The 25,940-nt window shown below is 38.8% G+C and overlaps 1 pseudogene; it reads right to left on the reverse strand.

The window, feature by feature from the left end:
* Positions 1–12,968: 12,968 nt before the first annotated feature.
* Positions 12,969–14,144, reverse strand: LOC128567976 (SWI/SNF-related matrix-associated actin-dependent regulator of chromatin subfamily E member 1-like; annotated as a pseudogene).
* Positions 14,145–25,940: the final 11,796 nt, after the last annotated feature.

Here is a 25,940-nt window from a genome sequence, read left to right on the forward strand (position 1 = left end):
CGATGGGGGCAGGGCTTGAGAGTTAATATACACAAGACTGGACCATCTCAGCCCCTTAGTACTTGCTTCCAGTTTCAAAACTGGCCGTCTGTGTATGACAGCAATTGTGGGGGAGCTGAAAACATAGGCATCCTTTGGCCAACCTTAGAACTGAGGAAGTGGGATGGCTGCTGTATTCTGGGCCAGCTCTGCGAGGTTCATCCTTGAGAAGCGCCAGCACCAGAGCTCTGATCTGCCTCCAGGTCTCTCTACTTGGGAAACTTTGCCCTCATGAATTAATTAAGGCTTGAGGTGAAAGTTCAATCTCTTACTCTCTCCTGCCACACGTGTGATGTCCTCCACTGTGCAAAGAGGCAGCAAGAAGGCCCTCACCAGAAGCTGGGCCCCAAAGCGTGGACTCTCCCACTTTGAGAACTGTGAGAAATAAGTGTCTTCGCTTTATAAATTACCCAATCTCTGTCATTCTATCATAGCCGGACAAAGCAGTCCTGCAGCAATTAATTGAAAATGAAAAAAAAAAAGTGATTAAGAAACTGTCTTTGTACTGGGATTTGTGGAGCAGTTTATACTGATGAGAAACATCCCTAGCTATGTCTTTGTGAAAAGATAGATATATGTGTGTTAGATAGGTAGGTGGATAGACAGATGATAGAAGGTATAATTTCATTTGCTAAGAGGATTGGTTATTCAAAGAAATCTTAAACTATATTCTTTGATGTTTCACTTGCCAACTGTGAGGTCTTCAAAAGGGACCTCAACTGAGGATGACATTGAGCTCTCTTTTGCCCAATTCTGGGCAAACCTTCTGCAATATAGTTTTTATATTCACACGGTGACACTCCCAAGGGAGGCAATATAGTTTGTAAAGTAGAAATGGAAAATGATGAATTATTTGTTCTTACCCATAGGTGGAAGATGCTTGGAGGTCATGTTTGGGGTCATGGTGCAGACCCTCAAGGGCCTCTACATTCCCAGCTCAGTCAGCTGATTTTACTGAGAGATCATGGTTTGGAAACCTCTGCTGAAAACTGCCTTACATACATATTGCTCTCTTGCTTTACCTAAGTCACTGCCTCACAGCCTGTGTCCTCTGTAATTTATTAGGTGCCTTTCACAACCTGTAGCAAATGCCTATTGTCTGGTCTTCCCCTTTTTGTTTTCCACCTACTAGAAATGTTTATTGGGCGTCCCCAGTCAGCTCAATCTTCCTTCAGTCATCACCGTCAAGCTCCCTCACAGATTTTTTCTGTCACCCTCCAGGGATCTTGCTTCACCCTCTAGTCTTGAATGTTCTGGAAACATTTTTGGTTTCAACATAGCCAATTAATCATGCACATTTATGACCTGCAATCTCCAAGAAGGCTTCAGAATGTACCCACTGGGAGACTTTATGGACTAGTCGGCAAAATGCCAGCTCAGATGGGGATACTTGATACTCCAGTATTTCTGGCTTTCGTAAATATTGCCTGAATCTCTGTGCAAAAGAAAAAAATTAAATCTGTTGATTTTCTGTTTGGTGAGAAGGTATGAAATGAAAGAGTTCCTTATAGGACTCTTCCACTTTCTCCCTAGTCTTTCCTCCCTACAAACATCTTTGTCCTTTTCAATCCTCTCCTGTCTCTGTTCCTTTGCCGCTTTATTATCTGCTACATCCTGAAAGTTGCCTCAGCCTAGAAATATTACTAGGCGGAAAAATCTTAACAGGGAGCATGGTCATGGGTAGAAAAGAGATTGCAAAATATATTGTTCAAGTGGGTTGTGGATAGGAGATGAAATCTGGGAAGGATTCCACTGCTCCGTTAACAGAAACAGAGAGAGAGTAAGAGAGAGAATAAAATCATCATTTATTATAAATCCATCTTCTAACTTGATCCAGTAGCTGCCTCCAAAGCCATTATGTTACAAGATTTTATCTCATGATTTTTTTCTTTTGTAAATTATAAAAGTCATGCCTGTTCTTTGTAATAGAATCAAATAATATAGACGTCTAAAAGCCTGAATTCCCAAAGGAAAAATTAATTACAACTTGGTAATCTTTTGTTTTTGTTTTTGTTTTTGAAACAGAGTCTCACTATGTCACCCTCGGTAGAGTACTGTGGCATCACAGCTCACAGCAACCTCAAACTCTTGGGCTTACGTGATTCTCTTGCCTTAGTCTCCCAAGTAGCTGGGACTACAGGCATCCACCACAATGCCCAGCTATTTTTTTTTTTTTATACCTTCAGGGTCAACTAGCTCATATGAGTATAAATAAGTGAAGTGGATTAGAACTAGGGAAATATTCTTCTATTTATTTATTTATTTATTTAATATTAAATCATAGCTGTGTACATTAATGCAGTCATGGGGTACAAAGTGCTGGTTTTATATACAATTTGAACTGTTTTCATCAAACTGGTTAACGTAGCCTTCATGGCATTTTCTTACTTATTGTGTTAAGAATGCCCAGCTATTTTTTTTGTTGTTGCAGTTGTCATTGTTGTTTGGCAGACCCAGGCTGAGTTCAAACCTGCCAGCCCGGTGTATGCAGCCAGCACCCTAACCACTGAGCTATGAGTGCTGAGCCACAACTTGGTAAGCTTTTAGACTTGCAAATTTTTATATATACATGTATTTTTTCAACATATACAACATAGAGTTTTTTCTTTTAAAAATAATTACTTTATTATTTTGCATAAGTGAGATCACAATAAACATAGTCTTTGCATATTCTTTATTATTACTCAAGCATGAAGATCATGATTGCTTATTTCAAGGTATATAGATTTGATGTTTAATGGGCAACTCTCTGCAGATTATTATTTATGAGTCACTATTTGGTTTATTCTATAAACAGTGAAACATGATATCTATTCTACTAAAGCTTAAATGGAGCTCCAAATAAATACAGAAACAAGAAAAATATCAAATAGCAATAACTACTCATCACATAAAAAAATACAGTAAGGTGAGAAAGTGATTGGGTAACTACTTTGAATTTTTATGCTGTCCCCATTAAGTATTATTTACAAGGAAAAATAAAATTATGAGTTTTATGTCATAGTTTTGTATAGTTACATTCTTGATATTCAAAAATATCTTCTAAATGCTAACAATTGGGGGTATTGACTCTAGCAAGCTTTGGTATCCTGTAAAGCTGGTGCTTTCTAAGTCAATCACTATGGGTCTGATTGACCTTGGCAGTATTACAGGGTCATATTTTTACATGGCTGAACTGTTCTTGAACAATTTCTACAATGTACTAGGTACAAATAGTCTTTTCTTCAGCACCAGGCATGCGTGTCTTATCTTCCCACCCATTCGTCTTCCCCTCCACCCCACCCTACCTTTTTCTTTCATTACTTCTATAAAAGAAAAGCTATTGTAGGACATGTAAAAAAAACTTTACAGGCTTTTTTTTTTCTTTTAGCCTGCCCTTTCTTCCTTGAAGTACTGCACTCATGGACTCCTGGTTTATTCTTAAGACGTATTTTATTTGCGAGTTTATCTGGTTGTTGTGTGGCTCCAATGTAGCGAAGAATAACCTCTTTTCATTTTTATCAGAGGAAGCATAAGAGCTCGGAAAGGGATGTGGTTCTATCAGCAATCCACCTAGGAGAAATTCCAATTGTTTTCTGAACTGTTCTACAAAGGAATTGCAATGTCATTACAAAAGGGACAGAGATTACAGTCAATTCTTAACTATCAAAATATTTCCAAAAATATATGATTTTTTGAATAAATACATAAAGTCCATTTCCATGAAAGCAATCTTTCTTTTTCTTTTCTCCACGTTTCAACCCAGCACACTAGATGGGGTTGGGAGAGAGGCACTAAACTAGAAACCACGGATGTCAGACAGGATCAAAGCAATGTCCCAAGTGGCATGTTGGAACAAGTAATTGAGAGTTGAAAGATGAGGTAATTGACAAAAGCGTAGTCAGATAAAACAAAGCCAACAAGGGACAGTGAAACATTTAGGGATGGTAGCTAGGACCAGGGCTCCTAGGCCTGAAAAAGCAAAAGATGGTGAGGCAGCTATAGATGTTGATGGCTGTAGACTTCCATTGAGGTACCAGCCAAGTCACAGCTCAGCAGAGCAAGAGTGGAGGGAATAAATACCCCAACTTCACTCTCCTACAAATTTGCATCTCCTGATGACACTCCCATTGGTGGAATCCAACAGGAAATCTGAGAACAAGTGAGCTCATGATTGCAGCTCATGCACGTTGGCCTCTCCAGGCAGAGCCACGAGGAAAGGGACAGGGAGAGGCTCTGCAGAACAAAGTATCCAGCCCATTCGTTCCTGCCACAGGTGAAATCTCTGGACCTCTTTTTTCTTCTCTGGGCTTGATGGAAGTTTAGGGTGATCCCAGGCACCAAGATTTTGTATGTATTTCCTTCATTCTCTATGTCTCATTTGAAGAGATGAAAGTAAATGGCTGAAAAGAATAGTTGAAAAAGACATTAAAAAAAATTTTAAATTCTCAGTACCTTTCTTTCTTTTTCTTCCTTGATGTATTCCCAGGATGATTCCCCACCTTCTACCCTTCCATCATTTAAATTTAAAAAAATAATAATAAATAAAGGTTTACGGGTAATTAAAATGGCTTGAGTAAAATATGGATGTGCTACTTGGAGATAAACTAAGCACGGCAGATTAGAAAAATAATGTAATTTTCCTGTAGCATTTCCTATAACATCAATATCAATGTGACATGTTCATAGTGCTTGTCATTTTTCATATTTTTTATATTTTCTAACAAAATTAAATATCATTAACAGCTTTTGGCCTCCACTAAATGGTGAACTCCCTGAGAGGGATCCACACGTCTCTTTGTGTGTTTCCTTAGAATCTGTGTAATGGGTTTAGCAGTGAATTTGTGAAGATTACTTGTCTTCTGATTACTGTATGTTAAGCACTGTGCTAAGTGCCTTATAAGCAGTAATCTCCATCAATCATCAAAACAACCCTATAAGTTTACAGATGAGACATGGATTTCTTTTTCTCACTTTCTCAAAACAATCCTACAAGTTTGCAGATGAGAAAATTCAAGCTGGAAGAGGTTAAATAAATTGCCACAGGCCATGCAGCTTTCAGTGTTACAGCCAGGAGCTAGCCTGCATCTGGATGACTGCTATGTTTTTGCTTTTAGCTAATACATTGAGCCGCCACTTAGAAGTATATAAGACCAGGAGGTGTGCTGAGGGCTTTCTGGCAAAAAGCACTAAAGACATTGAAGGTGGTATTATTATAAGTATCATCATTATTATGCTGAGGGATATGAAACAGTTCCTACCCTCAAGTACATTAAATTGTGGTAAGGAGTACTGAATAATTACACAAATGACTGTACTGTAAGACAAAATAAGGAAAGGAGCATAAGGCAAGTACAAAAATACATCTGAGAGTGGTGGCCCATTCAACAGTGAACAGAAGATGAAAGAGTGTCACCCCAGGTAGAGAAAACAACCTGAACAAAAGCAGTGGGATTGAAACACACAGGGTGTGTACAGGGACCAACAAGGAATTTAATGATGGGAGCATGGGAAGTTTCAGGGAACAAGGAAAGAAAAGACTGGAAAGGTAAGTTAGAGCATAGTGATTAATCTACTTAATTATAGTATCATCCAGTACCCATTTACAGAGCTTGTTGACAAGAGAGCTCATCAAGGGCCATGATGAAATCTAGAAACATTTAATCTACTACCTTTCCCTGATCCAGCAATTTTGCAAACTTGCCAAAAAGAAAATGAAGTCAATATGATAAACCACCCTCAGTGCTGCTCTTTTCTAATGTGTCTTCCACGCTATGGTCAGTGTGAATCTCTTAAAACTCAAATCTGATTATGTTCCAGTTTCCTATAAGCACTCTACTTGATTTTCATTTCCCAAATTCAACATGTTGACCTCTTCAGCCACATCTCCTGCTAAGCCTCATCTTTGAGAGGTTCCAGCCACACCAAACTTCTCTTGGTCTCCTGGACGTGCTCTTCGCCCTGGTTAACTCTCCTATCACACCTCCATCCCAACTGAGCTGCCTTCCAAGTCCCAACCAAACTATCTCCCAAAGCCCTCACTTTCTACCGCTATCACCTTGAGGGTTACAATTCTAACATATGAATATTGGAGCAACACAAACACTCTCTCCGTAACAGTGTGTGTCCACTGAATGCCCATTCCCCTTACCTATGGAGCACAGCTTTTTTATTTGGAAGCTGTGTTGTTCAATCTTCTAAACATGACTTTTTTTCAATACCATTTTATCTGACATTTTCCAAAGAATATATAAACCCTCCTCATACAGCATCTGTGTCTGATGGTAGGCACAAAGTAAATACTTTCTTCATTTCAACAGAAATAGATTTATTTTTCTATAGGTAAATCTGAATTAATTAACCAAGAAATAACTTTTCAATAATACTAATACCAAATTTAATGAAGTAAAATGTCATTATACAACTAAAAATAATATTATGCATAAGCATGATTATTGTATTTTTTATTTTATTTTTTCATGATTATTGTAAATAGAAATATTTACTGAGGGCAGTGCCTTTGGCTTAGTGAGTAGGGCACTGGCCCCATATACTGAGGGCACTGGCCGCATATACCACAGTGGGTTCAAACTCGGCCCCAGCCAAACTGCAACAAAAAGTAGCTGGGCATTGTGGTGGGTGCATGTAGTCCCAGCTACTCTGGAGGCTGAGGCAAGAGAATCATCTAAGCCCAGGAGTTGGAGGTTGCTGTGAGCTGTGATGGCACAGCATTCTACCAAGGGCAATAAGGTAAGACTCTTGTCTTCAAAAAAATAAAAAATATATTAAAAAAAATAAACATTTACTGAGCCAGGCCCTGTACATACATGTGATCTTCAAGTTTCTTACAACCACACGGTAAGGTTGAAGCTATGAATTTTCATTTATAGCTAAAGAGCCAGATATTCAGTGAAACCAAGCAATTTGTACAAAATCACCCAGCTAATTAGTAATTAGATACATTCTAGTTGGTTCTCAAGTGTAAAAAATTTCAAAGACCCTTCCCTAGATCATCTCTATTTACCCTCCTCACTGGATATCTACAGGGTAATAATGTCCTTTTTTCTCCTCCTACCAGGAAGGGTTAAAATGTAGAATGCAGCTTCTCTTCTCAGTAGAGCATCCTATCAAGCAGCACCAACATCATGTAATTATTACTCACTATTACCCCTTTTCTCTCTCCCAGTTGACTCAACTATGGGAGTAGTGGCTGAGTTGTTCTAGCACAGCAGGCTCAGGCCAAGACAATCTCAGATAGTCTACACCTGAGTCTGACTCTCGTTTCCTCTTCCTATCCATTCAGCCACCCAGACATCCATTCATGTTTAATTCCAAAATTTTATGCTAGGCACAATGTGCTAGGGACTCAAACATATCCTGCCTTCAAAGAGATGAGTCTAGCAAGGCAGAGGCCCCAAACGGATGCAATTACAGAAACATTTTGAAGGACTAGTATTGATGTAAGGGAAGAAGGAGTCAACTCTTTGTGGGTCACAGAAGACAAGCTTGAGCTGGCTCAGTAGCCACTAAAGCAATGAAGATTCAGGACTTTTCCCCCACCGGGGCCAACTTTGCCCAAAGCATGTACTTTCCGGGGGGGGCCATGAATTGAGGTACCATTGCAATTCCTTATCAGGATATCATGGGACAGAGTGTCGATGTGCTGCAATTTTCATCTCAGCAGTGCCTCGGAGAATCTTTATTATGTGGAGGTGCACATCTTCCTGGTATTCATCATTGCTCTGGGACACAGTGTTGACTCTTCCAAGTGATCTATAATCTTTTGCATGACGTCCTCTATGTGTGCTTCAAGAATACAGTCATCACGTTTCCAATGATTTTAGATGACTCTCTCACAAACTTGTGATGACATGCCTAAGCTCAAATTAAAATCAGTCTGTAGAATGATGGCCTGCCAGGACACAGTGGAGACAGGCAAACATCCTGGTGCTTTTTAAAGCACTAGAGTGGAGAAGAATGTGAATCTAAGTGGAGTGGTTGAAAATAGCTGTATGTTTTGCCATTAGCAGCTGTGGCTGCAAATCAAGGGCAAATCTCATCTAGGCAGTGTAGACAGGCCTCTCTGACATGCATCATTCTTATCTGAGCTGCGTGTATACATGCCTGCTTGGTGATAGAATGATTATCACTGTTTTCAAACACCAAACCCAGTTACGTGTATGAGTTTGCAGTTAATATTCATAGAATGTCTAAAATATACCTACCCAGACGTTTTATCCTTCAGAGTGAGTCTTTATTCACAGAATATACGTTGCATATGATATAAGAATGGTTTACATTTTCAGAATTGGTGTTTCGGGCATTATTCAGGCAATCTGACACAATGTAATTCTTGTGGTCAGTGTTTTATAATCACCTTTTTAAAAAATTGATCTCTGTTGAATAAAGTCTTATAAACATAACTTAATATATATATATTTCACTATACTCAAGTTGCAGTATGTTTGAATTGATGGGTTCTAAGAAAATGTAAAATTTAAAGAACAATTCTGAAATCTGTTGTTTGTATACTGCACAAAACCACCATGTAAAGTGTGTTTGCCAATTGTTATTGGAACCATTTGCATTAATAATCTGTCGGGGAGAAATAGAATATGAAAGGCTAACGCTTTCACATGATTTTCTCAGGGATCTGATCATTATCAGAGTTTGTACATAGTAGGTTAAAATGGAGGTACCCAGCCCTGGAGATGAAAGAGAGACACTACTGGGGCAGAAAAGAATGGAACAGGTCCCAATGCCCACTGGTTCCCTGAGTGCAAGACCAGCCTCTATTATTCATCACTGCACACCCAACTTCCTGGATGGGGTTTGGATAAGGAAAAAGAGGCCTGTTATACATTTGTTGAATGGGTGTGTGAGCCAATAGACCAGTTAAAAGTTCCCCAACCACTAGAGCAGCAGTATCTGTCTGTGTCTGGGGTCAATACAGTGAAACTGCATAGATCATGGGGTCACGATGACCTCTCTGAGTTTCAGTTTCTTCGTGTCTAAGCCAAACAGACAACATAAAGCAATAAAAACATAAAAGTATCTAGAACTGGGCTGGACACATCGTCAGAGACTCCAAAAATGCAGCAGACCCCACCCCTACCCACTCCTATAGGTGATCCTCCCTTCCAACTTGTAGCCTACATTTTGTCCAATTTTTTTTAATATTCTACTATCAAAAAATACATAGAATGGAAAATAAGATCTAGATATAGGTTCTACCCCACCGCTAGGCTCTAGTTTTTTCTCATCTGTAACAGATTCAGTCTCTAGATCCCTTCTATAGCTAGGTTTTAGCTTTTAAGTCTCTTAATTTCATTTAAGGAATTAAATAATTTATAATTGTTTAAATCAGTAAATACTATGCAAAGACTTGAAAGACTCACTATCAGTTATATTGTTATTTGCCTACCTAGTTTTATAAATCTTTTCTAAAACTCTGTGCATGAATATTCCTCACATTTTTTAGGTATTGGCTACATTCTGTTAGTGTGGTTGAGATTTGGATATTGTTTTCTCAATTATATTAGCCAACTGAGAGTCACTCTAAGTGAGTACGTATGAGTTAATTAATTTCCTGATGTTTCTGAAAATAACTCAGGATCACCCAAACCGTCATTTCATTTTAGGTTTATTATTAAATATTGCAGTCTAACGTTTCTGACATAATAGGAGAGAAAGTGGAGTAGGTAAGTTCTGCTTAATAGGGAGTTTTTACTAGTAGAATTCTGGGTAATAGAAAGTTCACGTAGCAAGAGGAAAATTATAACTGCATGGTAAAACAAACAAAAAAATCAAATGATCTCTACATTCCTCCAATAACTTTTTCCTTAAAAGGAGACAAGTAAGCATTTATGATAATCTTGAATTTCTTCTATAGTGGCAGTCTTTTTTAAATTCTGAGATAGAGTCTCGTTCTGTTGCCCCAGGATAGAGTGCCTAGTGTTGTCAAACACAGAAACCTCAAACTCCTGGGCCCAAGCAATCCTCTTTCCTCAGCCTCCCACCTAGCTGGGACTTCAGGTGACCACCACAATGCCCAACTAAAAATAGTGGAGACGGGTCTCACTCTTGCTCAGGCTGGTCTTGAACTCCTGAACTCAAACAATCCCTGGGCCTCCCAGAGTGCTAGGATTATAGGTGTGAGCCACTGCCTAGTGGCAGTCTTTTTGAAAGAGCAATATTTAAGTGTTGGAAACATGGAATTCTGCATGGTTTCATCATGATTCTGAGTCATTGGAATGTGCGTTCAGAAAGAGTTGTCAGTATTCACTCATTAAAAATGCAATGAGAAAACTAATGCTTTTATTATTAATTCATGGAAAGTAAAAGAATAATTAAGTTCACATTATGTATTCCTTCTATCTAGTAATGTTGTCTTAGTACTAAGATTACTTATTACTAAGATAAATGATGTTATATGAAAAAAACTGCTGCGCTGACTGATTCTAGAAAACTAAATGACTACAGCAATTTTAATCCTAAAGTTAGTGCTGGTAGAATCCATTTCCCCACCTCCCTCAGTTTACAGAGATTCTGCCCAAGACAAGTATCTCCACATTTTTAAACACAGAATATTTTTTCTTATTTAGGAACTTAGTTTCTATGTGGATGAAGAAAGCATAGTGGATATAAAACAGAATCATAAATTATCTATATATAGTCTGTGAAGCATATTCCATGTAGTTTTGGTTGGAAAACTCCTTTTTAAATACAGAATGTAGCAACAACTTGACTGAAAGCTATTTCCCCATGGACACCAAGTCCGAAGCTCACATATTCTGCTTAATTCTTTTACCATAAATTGCTTAGAGTCTGATAGATACAGCTATTAAGGATGGCTTTCTAAGTAGGACTTTTGAAAATAATGCCTTTCATCTAGAAATCAGCATTAGAAAAAGGCAATGGAATTATCAAGAAAGTTCCATTTCTTGGATTTTCTTTTGCATTTGAAATGCATAACACAGTATTTATTTCCTGGAACGATGAGTTTGACTTGTAATCAAACAAACACACAGAGATCCATGTCTCCTGTTGGTGTGAGAGGGCCACAGTGACAGGTCATCGTTTATTTATTTTTAAATGACGGCTACCTGAAGTCATCAATCTGAAGCTGTGAATTTGCGGAGAAGTAGGGAAGAGGAAATGTGCTGGCTTGTGTTTTTCTGTCTGGATGGTGGTATTTGAGAATGATCATAGAGTTAAGGGACTCAAGCATTTTTGTGGCTCACTGGGGTGTTTTGTATCAATATTCTTTTCTTCAATCAACACTTTAAATAAGCTCTCACAAAAATGCTTTCTGCAGGTAGTTTGTAAAATGTTTAATTTTCACCTTTTGCATAGTACTGTGTTGTATGCTCCCGTCCAATATTTGAATTTTTTAAAAACCTTGGATACACTGTTACTTTTAGAAAAAAAAATTATGAATTGGAATGCTAGAGAAGGATTGTCACATGTTGCTTCAATAGGTTCCAAAGACTTTCACTGTCTCCTGTTACAGGCTTTCCAGAACTTGTCCATAATTTTGTCAATTGATTGATTGCTTGATTGCTCAGATTTTGAAGAAAGTAGATTAACATACATCTCATGCAAATTTTGTCCTCTTCTTTTAATGAGGTGGTAAAAATTCCTATCTCAATATTTGAGGTTTAGAAAAGGAGACCTTCGCCACCATATTAAAAAAAAAAAAGGTACATTTTTATTATTGAGATGAATCTTTTGGTCAAGAGTGCTAAAGTGTGATCCAACAGTAACAAATACTCAGTGTGAGTTCACTTGAACATCTTATTGCTCAGAAATCCAAATATGTCCCAGATAAGCCTGGTTTATGGTCATCTTTGAGGGACACGAGGTTTTCAAGGAAATGTATAACAATTTCTTTTTTTATTAATGTTTAATTAAAATCATAACTATATACAGTTAATGGGGTACAATGTGATGATTTGACGTATAATGTGGAATGCTTAAATCAACTAATCATTGCTTTACTCATTTATTTTTTTGTGGTAAGACATTCAAAATTTACTCTTAGTTATTTTGAAATATACCCTTGCATTGTGCACATTAGGTGAGAGCCCACTACATGCCTTCCATCCTCCCACCAATCACCCTCCCCCTTACAAGACTATATTTGTGTTTTATCATTTGCATGAGTGTATGAGTGTTCATATATTGGTTTCATAATAGTATGAAGTACATTGGATACCTTTTTTCCCCATTCTTGAGATACTTTACATCACCAAGTCCCCAAACTATAACAATTTCTTATACACTGTTTGGAAATTATTGTAATAAAATCATAATCATCATCAGGATATCAAGCCCTTAGAAGTTTGTTAAGAGTTCAGATTTGAAGTGAAACAAGAACTTAAAGGGCATTGCCTCCTTAACTTCATTTTTCAATTAAAAAAAAAATAAGGAAAAACAGAAGTTCATAAAGGTGAAGTATAGTAGCTTGACCAATGTCAAACAGCCAGTAAGAGACAAAGCAAAAAGAACAAATCAATCCTTCTGAGTGCAGTGTAAGTTCATTAATGCATAAGACCAAGATTTAGAGCTTGGAGCCTGGAGACCAGAAAAGAGCTTTTCTTCAAATTATTTTTTGATAGAGAAGAAAGAAATGTCTATGAGCATGAGGAAAGTTTTCTAAGTCATAGTCTCCCTTGTGCCTGGCTGTAACACCTAGCCCAGGGCCCAGTCCATCCCAGCAGTTCTTTCTTCATGGATGACTCATTTTGCCTTGACTGGGAGAAAAATAGTAGTGACCTTGTTCTAGCCAGGTTGTTAGATACAAAAGGAGACTAGCGTAAGACGGAAGTCTCAAAAAAAGAAAGAGGAAACTTTTGATAGGTCACTGGTGATAAGCCTGTTTTCTTTTTAAACTGAAAAACATTTTTTCATTTAGAAAAGTATTTAGAACACATAAAACAAGACAACATCTATTCCTTTTTCTCATCTTCTGGTATGGGATCTGCTGGTGGCTCCCCCACGGTGGCACTGTTGCGCTCTGAGCCCGTGTTGCTGTCACTGGTTCCTTCCTCGGCCGTGCCGTCCACCCCCTCCTGCCCTCTCTCCTTGTCCTCAGGAGTTGATGTGCCCTCTTCACCATTCTGCTGGCTCGTCTCCTCTGTCTCCATTGGAATGTTCTCGTCGTCTTTCTTTTCCTCAGCTTTGCTCGCCGCTTGCTTGCTCCTCTTCGGGCCCACGCTGCTCTGGCTGCGCTCGGCCTGCTCGGCGGCCGCCTCCGCCCTCTCCTCCTCGGCCTGCGCCATCTCGGCGGCCATCTTCTCCAAATCCACTTCTACCTTCAAACCTCACAGCCTTTTAAGTTCATTGTTAAATGAATCTGTGCTTTCCAGAAATTTCCTCTTCTTTTCTTGATGTCGTTCCTCTATTTGAAGAAGTTCAGCTTCTAGTTTTCGCTGATGATCATTAAAGAGTGGACCTGTCGTTCGAGGACCAGCATCCTAGCTGTTGTGACAACTGACCGAATGTCCAGCACCACAGTCTCACTAAGGATTTCACTGATGAGGCGGTGGCTTCTCTGGAAAGGGGCGGTGGCTGTATGCTTCATTGAAAAGCCATCATCATCATCATCATCTGGATCTTCAGCAGGCTGAATGCTCATGTAAGCTTCTCCTTTCTCCATGCGAGACTGTCTCTGTGGACTTTCTTCCTCTAAAGCAGCTTCTGCACGACTTTTTGCATTTATGTAAGCAAGGTACGCGGGGGAATTATGATAGGCCTCCATAGATTCATTGTGCTCTATCTTTTCTGCTTCGTATTCATTTAAATATTCTTGTTTCTCTTCATCAGTGAGATCTCGCCACATGCCACCAATAATCCTGCCAATCTCCCACAACTTGACGGCAGGGTTAGAAGCCTTTACTTGGTCCCAGACCTTTCTGCTGTACCTCATGTAGGGCATCAGCAGCTTATGTGGGCTTTGGGGGTTTTGGAATCGTAATAGCAGAGGATGCTGGGTTCCCTCTCAGCCTGCAGTTGTCGTAGGCGAGATGACAGTATGGATTGTATCCCACAAACCCTGGTGTGCTGGGGGTTTGTGTTGCGGGAGCTGGGGTGGGAGGTGGGGCATAAGATGGTCTTTTTGACATTTTGGAAGATTAAGTTCTCAGTTCCTTAAGAGTGAATCTGAGACACCGTGGGCAGAAAAAGCGCCCGCAGCTCGGGCTCCGCTTCCCTTTGTCGCGATAAGCCTGTTTTCTAAACTCCAAGCTGGGAGATCTAGTTGGATATGTTCTCTTCTGAGAAGGGAAATCTTTTATAGGAAAAACTTCCTAGATAAAGTTATAAAAACTAAATTAATTTTGTTACCTAATTGACTTTGCTGAAAATAATGAAATATCAATAAAATTGAAGCTGTGCTGAAAAGAGCAGAATGTACACCCACCAGCAGCACGAAGAACATTAGATGGAAGTAATGGTATGACCATTCCCTGGGGCTTGTCAGAAATGCAGACTCTCAGGCTACAACCCAGCCTTACAGAATCAATGTCAATTTTAACACAATCCCTGGACAATGTGTATGCACATAAAAGTTTGAGAAGCAGTAATTTAAAAGACAAGAGAAAGACTTTCAGGGAATGTCAAATCATACCATCCTAAGGGTATAAATGATCCTAACCCTTTTGCTTTACTATTTCCTTTTGGCCATACTTTTCCCCTTGTGTAGCTGTTCCTGTGTCTCGTAACATTCAAGAAACATTGGAAGTATGTCCCATGTTCTTCAGAGTAGGGTCTATTGCTCCATTTTCCAATTTTAAATGGCTATTTTATTACAATTCTCCTGACAACCAAGTGAAGCAGAAAGCCACACATACACCATTTACTCTTCTCAATATTTCTTCACCTCAGAAATGTCACTGCTACCCTCTCTTGATTAAACAGTGCGAAAGGAGAAAAGAATGGCGGTGACAGTTAAAAAATAACTTTCAGTCATGATTTAAACCATCAGAATCGCCTTAATCCTCTCTCAGCTTTTATAAGGAATTACTAATAATAAAATTCACAGATTTTTAGTTTTGCTTTCTCTCTTTTCTGCCATTTAAATTTCCGATTCATTCATCAAAAGGTGATGGAATTGATAATGTTTAGGAAGATAAGCTAAGAGTATCAAGGATCACTGGGCTGGTTAATTGAAAAGAGTTGTTAAATTATCTTTTCTACTAATATTTCTTCTTTCTTCTTCTTTTTTTTTTTTTTTACAGTTTTTTTGGCTGGGGCCAGATTTAAACCCACCACCTCTGGTATATGGGGCCGGCGTCCTACTCCTTTGAGCTACAGGCACTGCCCCAAAGATATATGCTTCAGCCCTTGTATCTTTTTTTTTTTTTTTACAGTTTTGGCAGGGGCTGGGTTTGAACCCTCCACCTCCAGCATATGGGGCCTGCACCATACTCCTTGAGCCACAGGCGCTGCCCTTCTACTAATATTTCTTTCTTTCTTTCTTTTTTTTTTTTTAAGATAAGAGTCTTACTATGTCGTCCTTGGTAGAGTACTGTGGTGTCACAGCTCATAGTGACCTCCTGCTCTTGGGCTTAAGTGATTCTCTTGCCTTCACCTCCCACTCCCAGGGGACTACAGGCACCCGCCACAACACCTAGCTATTTTTTGGTTGTGGTTGTCATTGTTGTTTAGCAGGCCCAAGCTGGGTTTGAACCTGCCTGCCCCAGTGCATGTGGGTGGCGCCCTAACCACTGAGCTATGGGCACAGCCCAATTTCTACTAATATTTCTTGAGTCACTCTGTGCCAAGTCTGTACTAGAGAGCTGAGTATTTATTATCTGATTTAATATGTATATTTCTGAGACTCTCAGGACTCACTATGAACTAATGTTAGTTCCAAAAGAGAGGCTATTGGGCAACACCAGGCTTTCTCCCACCTTAGTAAGTGAATGCCAAGAGATTTATTTCTTTGGCATCTATGTCATTCCACATCCTGAAAAACGTGTATTTGATGCCTTTATTTCTGTTTAACAAGAAGGAATTCAGGTCTAATCAAACATAAAAATTTTAAACATGCCATGAAAACCTGCTGTGCAAGTTTTTTTAATTACATATTATTAATTACGAAATTCATTGCTATGCTCAAGAGCAACTTAATAGCACCCATATTCAGACATTAGTATTGGTATTTTTTTATTTTTCTTTTTTGTTTAATAGTCCAAGAGACAGAAATATTGATTTTTGAAATTGTAATTAATGCCACATATTTTGATTGCACATGAAAATGTGAAATATAGTGCATCATCAAGAAGGGAATACTTTTTGATTAAAATATTTCTTCTGGAAATCAATGTTTTATTAATTTAAAAAGTCAGAAATTTAAAAAATAAATAATTTTTTAATTTTTCAATAAATAAATATTTCAATTGCCATATTATCTTTTTAAAAAGCTAAAAATCTTTGAAAGTTGAAAGACGTGAACAGATACAAATTAAGAACATCGAAAACGACTTAAGTTTTAAAAAATGGCATGAGTATTGGTGAAAAAAAAAAAAGAAATGGCATGAGTGTCTTAGCCACAGATTTGATTTTCTTACTCATGAGCTAGCTTCTTTTTTAAAAAATAAAATCAAGCCAGGTGAGGTGGCTCATGCCTGTAATTCCAGCCCTGTGGGAGCTTGACATGGGAGGATTGCTTGAGCTCAGGAGTTCAAGATTTGTCAGAGTGACAGGGAGACGCTAACTCATGAAAAAATGAAAAACCCAGCCAAGCACCATGGCGAGCACCTGTAATCCCAGGGGTCTCGGGAAGCTGAGGCAGCAGAATGCCCACAGCCTGAGTCTAAGGTTGCAGTGAGCACCTTAGATGACACCACTGCATTCTGCTCAGGGCATAGCGTGAGACTCTGTATCAATCAATCAATCAATAAAATCAAGTAATGCCTACTATAGGTAGAAAAATATTTTTTAATTTAAAAAACACATATAGCACTAAATCTTGATATTCTGAAAATAAATTCCAGTTTATGATTAGTTTACATATAGTCCATTAGTTGTAAGTTTAATTCATGTTTCATCAGAGAGTGCCAGAGCTACTATCTTCTTTTCTCATTATTATTAATGAACCTGAAATAGGTCTGAGACTGTCCCAGTTTTAGGACTAAAAATCTCCAAACCTGAAAAATCCTAGATGAAAGAAATGACACTCACAAATTTCAAGTAATTTGTCCAGTGTTCTAGGAAAGCTGGAATGGAAAGACAGGTCTGCGTGAAACTTTTGAGTGTGTGCATTCATGATGGGGAATGTGAATGGAGGGTAATTTATATAACGTGCACTTTGACTAAATTATCCTCTTAAATTGTCTTGAAAAGCCCCTTGAAACTGCTGATTGACCTGTTGAAAGTAAGTCATTATACCTGGGGAGAACAATCAGACAAGTAAAGGAGATGTTCAGATGAGCAATTGCCCTCACACGCATTGACCACTCTTATTGTGAAAAGCAGGTGATGACAACTCTGTAAGAAACCTCATAGTGGTTTATTTTAAATTAACCTCCTCCTGTTTCCTATTTGGAAAAATGATATTAGTATTTATCATTCCGGAGCTGTTTGCAGGCCTCTCCTCCTAATGTTTATTACCAAGAGTTGTTTTGTGATGGCTGATTGCCCCAAATCAAGGATGGCAAGGTAACCTTGTCTTCAATAAAAACCACTGGAGGGGGCGGCGCCTGTGGCTCAAGGAGTAGTGCGGCGGTCCCATATGCCAGAAGTGGCGGGTTCAAACCCAGCCCCGGCCAAAAAAAAAAAAAAGAAAAAAGAAACCACTGGAGGGATTGGCAAAAGTCAGCAAGATAAACCAAAAAGCAAACACCTCATATGTAAATAGTAGCTCCATATAGAAGTTTGGTTTGTCTTACTTAAAATTGATGAAAATATGCTTATTTACAAATATTTAATTTGTGAGGAGGCACACAGCAAAGGTATTTTTATTCAAAATCATGGCAAAAACATCCTTAGAATGTAAAACTTTTCTTGTTAATCTAACTTCACTTAAATCTTGAGTAATATTTTTGATAATTTACTAATCTGACCTATTAACTGCATTGTAAGCCACTACAAAAACATGGCAGATATTTTTAAGATACCATAAATAAAGAATGAGTGAACTTGGAAATAATCTAGTCCAACCTCTTTGTGGATAAATAAAGTGAATAAAGAGAAGTTAAGTAAATGCTCACTCTCGTAAAGCATCCTGCCTTTTTGGAAGGGCAAATTAATCATTTTATTTAGGTAAAAATTGTTGTCTATTGAGGTGACATTACATGACATAACACTCACATATAATTGTCTTTCCAATCAGTGTTAGGAAGATCCTTGAAAGTAGGAGCCTTATTGCATGGAATTCTGATCTCCCGGAGTGCCCACATCAATTGAACAGTGTTTGGCACATTGTTGATTTGTGAATTTTTCCCAACTCTTCCTAAGTATATTATTAATATCCAAGAGAGAAAAAGAATGTTGATGAATGATTATTATTTTTTTTTTTTTTTGAGATAGAGCCTCAAGCTATTGCCCTGGGTAGAGTGCCGTGGCATCACAGCTCATAGCAACCTCAAACTCCTGGGCTTAAGCAATTCTCTTGCCTCAGCCTCCCAAGTAGCTGGGACTACAGGCACCTGCCACAACACCTGGCTATTTTTCAGTTGTAGTTGTCATTGTTGTTTGGCAGGCCTAGGCCAGATTCGAGCCTGCCTGCTCCTGGTGTATGTGGCCAGCTCCTTAGCCGCTTGAGCTACAAGCACTGAGCTGAATGATTTTTTTTTTTTTTAAGTCCACAGAAAACATAGGCCTACATGCATGGGAAATCTAATCTATTTGTTATTATCTCTGACATTAAAATAGTATTTTTTTTTTTGAGACAGAGCCTCAAGCTGTCTCCCTGGGTAGAGTGCTGTGGTATCACAGCTCACAGCAACCTCCAATTCCCGGGCTCAAGCAAGTCTCCTGCCTCCGCCTCCCAAGTAGCTGGGACTACAGGCACCTGCCACAACGCCTGGCTATTTTTTGGTTACAGCCATCATTGTTGTTTGGTGGGCCCGGGCTGGATTCGAACCCACCCGCTCAGGTGTATGTGGCTGGCGCCTTAGCCACTTGAGCCACAGGCACTGAACCCAAAATAGTATTTTATAATTCTTTCTTGAAACAAATTATCCACTAACCCTTAAGGGTTATAAATATTTATAAATTAAAAAATAAATAAATAAAAATAAATATTTATAAATTGACTTTTTTTTTGCTTGAACATGAAGATGACATATGCACTGGGATATTCTTCCAAAGTATTTTCTATCAATGACCACAAATCACTTAAATGAGGAGGTATTAGAAAAATTATTTTTCCCCCTTTAAATGGATTGTGCAGAGGAACAAAAACCTATACTTTCTACTGATACTTGTTCCTAAATAACTCTTATGGACTTTCAAGTTAGCACATTTCCAAAGCAAATGGAATTGGGGAAGGGATGGCTTGACACCTTAGCTGTTACTACAGTCCTATCAGCTGTCACAACAGCCTGAGGTCTCCCAGAAAACCAGAGCCACTCTTAGCTAGAGTCTAGTCCAGGTGTCCTCAAACTGCGGCCCGCAGGCCACATGAAGCGGCGTGAATTGTATTTGTTTCCTGTTTTGCTTTTTACTTCAAAATAAGATATGTGCAGTGTGCATAGGAATTTGTTTATAGTTGTTTTTTTTTTTAAACTGTAGTCCGGCCCTCCAATGGTCTGAGGGACAGTGAATTGGCCCCCTGTTTAAAAAGTTTGAGGACGCCTGGGTCCCTGCCAGCCTGTGTGAGGTGGGTAGGGAAAGATTGGGTTACTCAGTGACAGCTGAATCTTTCCAAGAGAATTAGCCACCTAATTCCCCTAATGAAAATGTACCTTTTATATAAATCTGGAAGAGGAATAAAAATGAAAATAGAATTAGTACTTTTACTAACACTCAACAGCTTCTCTCATCTGATGCGAAAGCAATTTAAAAAAAAAATAGCTACATATTCTTAACACAGAGTTAGCAAAAAGGACTGAGCATTTAAAAACCTCATGCACATGTGTTAAACATTCCTAATCCAAGCCATAGAAAATTTAACTGACATACAACTGTGTTTATCAGAAGCAATTTCTCATTTTATTTCTTATGCTGCCCTTCACAGGCAGTCTTACAGATAGAAAACACAATTACCTACAAAGGAGACTACTTGTCAGGGCAAACATACTCTCTTCTCTGCCTAAGGATTAGAGGGTTAAACCAGATGGCTTTGCATTCTTTCTTATCCCAATGTCTGTGACATTCAAGGTTTAACTTTCGTAACTGCATATGCACTTTTGCTCTTAAAATCAAATTTCACCTCTGCATGTGATCTCCCTCTCAATGTAAGTCTTTAATATCTCATGATCGTTTGTGTATATCATGAAGGATCAAGGTTTTTTTTCAACTCTCTATGCCGGTAGATATAGTCAGTATAACCATCTTGGTCCATGAATGTAAAAACTATACTTCCCTGTAGATAGATTGAGCTCTTTCCTTTAAATACTTTTCTTTGTCAACAATAAAAATTTCAGACCTGACTAATCTTCTAGAAACTGCTTTCTTAATGTTTCTGACTTAAAGTCTCTGACGTTCAATTTCTTTTTTCTTACCCTTTCACTTTGCTCTGCATTCTAAGTCATTTCCATATCTTGATATCAGTGAAAATTTTCATTTTAAGTAATAGATTTCTTCCAGATTAAAACATGACTCAAGAAGGGGATTATTTGCTGTGATTTCAAAGCTTCAAACTTGACACATTTTAAAGGCATGTGGAATTGAACCAATAACGAGGCATTTTCTTCTTTCTTAAAGACACTCCAGGGCAGTGGTTCTCAACCTTCCTAATGCTGTGATGTATTTTCATTGTTACAAAGAGACCAGGACCACAGGTTGAGAACCACTGCTCTAGGGTGTTATAAATTCTCTATTTAAAAGTGAGGGTCTCTATTAAAATTACCTGCATTTCCCATCCTTTGGAGACAATAATTATAGAAGTAAGAACCCTAATCATGCTCTTGCCGACCCCATGGATTTGGGTGCATGTTGTTCTATTTATTCTGTTAACATCAAACTGGGGATTTCTACCAAGTTGTGAGCTGAGAGTACTGACCCAGGAGTAGGAATCCACTCTAATTATTACCTTCTTAGAACAACAATTGAAGATAACTACCTATCTCGTTTTCAATTAAAAAACTCAGATCTCTTTAGTTCCATAACGCCATGTACCTCATCTGGGGCCAGTATAATCTTATTGTTAACTTCTCCCCTCTTTATCCATCTGCATTTTTAGTAAATGTTGTCCTTATGAAAATAGGTAAAACTCTAAGTCTCTTCTTCTCTTATTATTTTGTTTGGAATTATAGCAGTTTACCTTTGGTAATTATTGGAACAGTGGGACCTTAAGATAGGACTTGTCACAGTTTCTTTTTTTTTTTTTTAATTTTCATTTCTTCATAGTGCAGAAAAGATTAAGTTTTCTTCTAGATCAGAAATAGTGCCTTTTAAAATCTTAATATCTGGCAATTATAAAAAAAATCTTAATATCTGTGTGATAGTCTGAATAGCCTTTCTTTGTGTCCCTTTGAAATTCGGATATTAAAGTCTCGACACCCAAGGTGACGGCCTTAGAAGCTGGGGACTTTGGGAGGTGATTAGATTATGGGGCTGAGACCCTATGATTCAGATTAATGTCTTTATTAAAAAAACTACAGAAGGCTAGCTAGGCCCTTCTCCTGTAGGAGCGATATATAAATCAGGAAAGGGCCCTCTCCAGGCACTAATCCTCCTGACACCTTGATCTCGGATTCTCCAGGCTCCAGAACTGTGAGAAATAAACTCTATTGTTTAGAAGCGACACAGTCTATGATATTTTGTTGTAGCAGCCAAGCTGACTAAGACAATCTTTAAGTCCTAGTATAGTTTGTACTAAATAATAATAATGGTGACAAAGGAAGTGAGAAAGCTGGAATTTGTGAGGATTAAACAATGTCAAATGTGCTGTGAAAACCTGGTACCAACCACCATCAGTCATGCCCAATATTAATTCATCTCCTCAATTTCGACCACATCAGCTTCTTTCTTGCTCATGTATCTACTTTTCTCTGTAGTCATAGCTGAAGAAAACTGTCTCCAATCACATTCTCAGTGGCAGGTCCTAATTGGTCTAATCCAAACACAATCGCCCCAGTGCTTTTGCCAACAACTGACTTAACCATAGCTATGTGATGTATGTCTGTCCAATGAGCTATAAAATGCCACTTGCTAGAAAGTTTTCTTTCCTCCTGGAAGCCATACACGGAAAAGGTGGCCCTATTTTTCTGACTTTCTGTCTCAGTGTGACATCCAGACTGGGTACAACCATCTTGAGCCCCAGCAGTAGCCATTCATAAGAGACTCTAAGGCACAAAGGAATTCAAAGCTAGGCCTTGACTTTGCCATGTCTTAAAGCTGCGCAATCTCTTCGCTTCTTGTTGCAAGGGGCAATTCACATCCTTATTGTTTAAGCAAGCTGAATCAAAGTGTTGTGTAATTTGCAGTGCTAATCATCATGACAGAAAATTATTCCATATTTCTTTTGGGGAGAATATCTAAAAACAAGACTTTAAACAGTATATTTAGTCCTCCCTTGAGATCTTAGGTCTTGCACAAAGTTATGAGAGAAAGTAATGAGGGGGCCAGAGTTGGGCTTTATTTGCATAAATGTAGCAAAACCAAAAAATGATCAAAATGTTTAGCTTTAAAAGTCCACATAATTCTAAAAGTTTGGCTTTAGAGACAAATAATTCCATTTTTGATTCTTGATAGCTATAACTCATGATCAAAGAACATGGAAATATGGGACAATGGAATCTTCTAGTCCCCCCTGCACACTCCCAAACCAGGTGTGTGCTCCCCTTACAGTGTGGGGAGTCAGGAAGTCTTGCTATGTGTTCTGAAAAGGGAAGCCAAGAGCTGAAGATTTTATTATTGCTTTTCCTTAGAGAATCACTCACACAGGGAGACCAATATTTAGGAAACATACCCTTCGGTTCTCATGTGAAAAAAGGAGATTTGTATCACTTTACTTTAAAGCACATAGCCGAGAGAACTTGTTGCAATCCCACATCGTTTTGCAGATCTGCTGGCACCAGAAGCCCTTTGTAATGGATTTGGATGAGTCCTAGAGTTTATTGTGCCAGCATCAATTGAATTAAGGCTTCAAACCTTTTCAGGGAACTTCCATCCTTCATTTCCCAGGAATGTGCAGACTGCTTTTACTTACACAAGTGCTGGCCCCGAAATGAAAAATGACTACCTCTCAACGAAGGTGGATTGCAGAAACTCACAATATCAACTTTTGTTCAGGATCCAAAATTAATTTTCTTTTCGTGTAAACAGTTATTTCCACTCTTTCCAGAGTTTCATACAGGGTTCTAGAGGAAAGAGCACTGGATTAGAGGTCAGGAATCCCCAACTCTACAATTTGTCCTGTCCCTGTCAGTTTCTTGTTGTGTGTCTGGACAGATCATTTCACCTCCTTAAATTGCAGTTTCTAAATCTTCAATATGACAATAATAAGTTTTGATAAATAGTTTTGAAAAAGATTGCCAAAAGAATCAATTTACTAAACACAACAGAACTATAAAAATATTAGCTACCATTATGATTCCATCCCTTATTCATGAGGAGATTCAAGAACATGGCTTAACAACTGATTTGCATCATGAAGAAATGGGACTCCGAACCGTGACAGAAAGGTCCTCCCTATGGACCTCTAGGTGTGTATACTTCCCAAACATTATTAGATTTCTGGCATCTTCCTTTATTTTTATTTTTAAAGTGAAGGGGCATTAATTCAACAATCCCTTAAGTTCTTATTATATCCTGACACAGTTCTAGGCACTAAAGATAACAAGAGCTCTGAAGCTTACATTCTAGTAGGGAAATGGCCCAACTAGAAAATGTAAGACAGTAAGTGACAAGAGAAAGGTGTGAACGGAGAGTAATGGGAAAGTAGAGGCAGAATATCTGTCTCAGATGGAGTTTCTTTTCTTTTCTTTTCTTTTTTTTTTTTTGAGATAGAGTCTTGATATGTTGCCCTTGGTAGAATGCCATGGCATCACAGCTCATAGCAACGTCAAACTCTGGGGCTCAAGCAATTCTCTTGCCTTAGCCTCCCAAGTATCTGGCTGGGACTACAGGCACCTGCCATACCACCTGGCTATTTTTTCGTTGCAGTTGTCATTGTTGTTTAGCAGGCCTGGACCAGATTTGAACCTGCCAGCCTCAGTGTATTTGGCCAGCACCCTAGCCACTGAGCTATGGATGCTGCCCTCAGTTGGAGTTTCTTGATATGAAATGTTGACACATAGTATCATCTCATCACTCTCTAATAACCAGTTCTTACAGATTTTCTCAGGTTTTCCAGAGCAGTACAGCCATATTGAATCCCAGCACAGACTTTCAAGGCTTTACAGATTCTTTCCACCCCAAAAATGTTTTAAAATAGACGCAAGAGGAAACTCCCTACATGATTAATTTTCATCCCAATTTTCATTATGTTGATAGCATTTTCGAGAGCATGGAGTTCACCAGAATCCTGTGAATGCCAAAGGGAGAATGAGGTATTGGCTGAGAGTGTGCTGTGTAAGTTAAGGAAGTTATAGCTGACATTGTTCTTCTCTTTCCTCCTGAGATTTCTGTAGATGGAGTGTTTTATGGGAGACTTCATCTGGAAGGGAAGTTGAGGCAGGTAGAAGGTGCATCATTTGCAAAAATTCTATTCATGAGAATAGTGAAAGGGAAGAGGTAATAGAATTCAAGAATCCTGATTTATTGCTTGCTGAATAATCACTTACAACTTAGAAAACATTACTCTAAATATGCCTTTTTATCATTAGAATCCTTATGACCAAGGCAGAAGGAACAGAGGATTTCTTTTTACAATCCATTTCTGCATTTGACATTAACATCTGACTATGCATTTAAGGATAAAGACAGAAATATGTAGATTCCAGCCGGGTACTGGGGGCTCATGTCTGTAATCCCAGCACTCTGGGAGGCCAACGCAAGTGGATTGCTTAGAAGTTTGAGACTAGCCTGAGCAAGAGCAAGACCCCATCTCTGCTAAAAATAGGAAAAATAGCTGGGCATAGTGGTGCACACCTATAGTTCCAACTACTCAGGAGGCTGAGGCAAGAGGATAGCTTGATCCTAGGAGTTCCAGGTTTCTGTGAGCTAGGATGCCACAGCACTCTACACAGGGCAACAGAGGGAGAAAAAATATGTTTGTATATTCCATCTCACTCACTGGTCATTATCAGTGTGGCCAATCCAAACTGCCATTTTGGAAGTTTATTTACCCCCTGGAAATAGAGTCAAGGAGTACTTGTTTACATGAAAACTTGAGCTTTAGAAACAACTTTCTTAGATGAACCCAGCTATGTATCATCATTTGATCTTTGATAACCTATCAAAAATATTCAGTGGAGGAAGGGCGGTGCCCGTGGCTCAGTGAGTAGGGCACCGGCCCCATATGCTGAGGGTGGCGGGTTCAAACCCGGCCCCGGCCAAACTGCAACAAAAAAATAGCCGGGCGTTGTGGCGGGCGCCTGTAGTCCCAGCTACTCGGGAGGCTGAGACAAGAGAATCGCATAAGCCCGAGAGTTAGAGGTTGCTGTGAGCTGTGTGACGCCACGGCACTCTACCGGAGGGCGGTACAGTGAGACTCTGTCTCTACAAAAAAAAAAAAAAAAAAAAAAAAAAAAATATTCAGTGGAGGAAAGATTCCCTACTTAACAAATGGTGCTGGGTGAACTGGCTGACGACCTATAGAAGACAGAAACTAAACCCCCACCTTTCACCATTAACAAAAATTGATT

This window comes from Nycticebus coucang, chromosome 16 (genome assembly GCF_027406575.1).
Source record: "Nycticebus coucang isolate mNycCou1 chromosome 16, mNycCou1.pri, whole genome shotgun sequence".
NCBI classification, from domain to species: domain Eukaryota; kingdom Metazoa; phylum Chordata; class Mammalia; order Primates; family Lorisidae; genus Nycticebus; species Nycticebus coucang.